Source organism: Apium graveolens, chromosome 6 (assembly GCF_009905375.1).
Source record: "Apium graveolens cultivar Ventura chromosome 6, ASM990537v1, whole genome shotgun sequence".
NCBI classification, from domain to species: domain Eukaryota; kingdom Viridiplantae; phylum Streptophyta; class Magnoliopsida; order Apiales; family Apiaceae; genus Apium; species Apium graveolens.
The window spans coordinates 99,228,256-99,229,928 of NC_133652.1; positions in this window are offsets into that span (position 1 = coordinate 99,228,256).

Genomic DNA, 1,673 nt, shown 5'->3' on the forward strand with positions numbered 1-1,673 from the left:
GACAGGCAGACCGATAAATAGAGGAAACGCTGCCCGATTTTCAGAAAAATTAATTCCGAAAATACGAAAACGTAACCTGTAATAGTCGGAAACGTCGAACGAGGATATAATTGAACTTTATGAAACCGATTTGCGTGACGTGACAAGATATTTTGTGAATAATCGGTTACCCTATTTTTCAAAACGACAAATATACGTATTTTTCGAAATTAAATACCGAACCAATTTTCGAAGATGTGAACCATAATTTCTATGTGTATTTCAATAATACATATAAATATGCATTCAGTTATGAAATCGTATGGGTAGAATATGATAACGATTTGATGTTAAACTTAAGCGGTTATCTGAATTAGGGTATTTCAACCCAGTAGGTTTTAGACGAAAGACCGAGACGTGACATCGGACTAGGAACGATCTAGTGATTAGACGTCGAGATCAACGAAGTTCCAACCGAAGAGTTTGAATATCGGGATCGTATTCAGAATAAGATAGTAGTTTGATGATAAAGCTAAATTTTCAAGTTAAACCAAAGTCAACTCGTAATAGCGGTTAACGCTTATCAAGGCAAGTATTCCAGAACATTCTTTTAAATACTGCAAGTATTCCTGATTTTCTTTTAAAATAATGCAAGTACTCCCGAACTTTCTTTTAAACATTCCAATTATTTCTTTGATCCTATTCTAAGTTCAGAATAGTTAAATGTTTTATATTTCGCTGCAATTACTCATATTATGCATGTTTTTTTTATTCTTGCTCCTGTGATTCGATTGCTCTCTTGAGCAAATACCCATTCTTTCGCGTTATTTGCGAACCCTGAACTGGGATTTTTTTACTTCAAAATGATTTGACATCAAAATACTCCATGGGCTGGATAATGATGATGTTTTGAGGATTGAGTGTGTCTTAATCCTGAGGATCGGGATATGACTGGTGCCTCGATATGGGCCATAGTGCCTAGGTACCTGAATGGACCTATACAATTGGGTATAGATCTGCACTGTATCCTGACCGATCAGCAAGGTATAGTGCAAGTTCGAACTAGTGTCCAGTCTAATTTGTTATTGATCGCCATTAACGGCATTCTCTCTCGAATGGTATTAAGATTCCAAAACCGGACAAAACCCTGATTCAGGAGATGAATCGGGGAATCGCTTGTCGATTTTAAATTTAAAATTAAAGGCTGGGGACAACCATCATTTATACGCTCACTCACTCAAATAAATAGAATTTTTTAAAATTGTTTTAAGATTTTGTCCGAAAGTTTTTCTTTTAATATTAATGCTTGAAAATCAAATTATATACTTACTGGACATTTTTGGCTCACTCTTGCTTTGTAAATTCTTATTTCTGCCAGAAACAAATAAGGATAAATGTGAATAGGCTTGATAGACAACATCAGTTAGAAAAATTTCCACTGCAAGAGGTTGAAGGTGTTAGAAGAATGTGACAAGAGCATTAGTTCAAAGCTATTTACACTTGTATTTTAGCTGTGGTGAATTGTAGAAGGTTAGATTCTTTTTTCATACCATGACCTGTAAACGATCCAGATTCAAGGGGTTATCTATTTATTTCTTTATTTTATGAAATGATTGTTTAGTGACACAAAATCTCGACCCCAGATTTGGGTTGTTACAAGTTGGCATCAGAGCTGCAGGTTATTGGTCACTGAA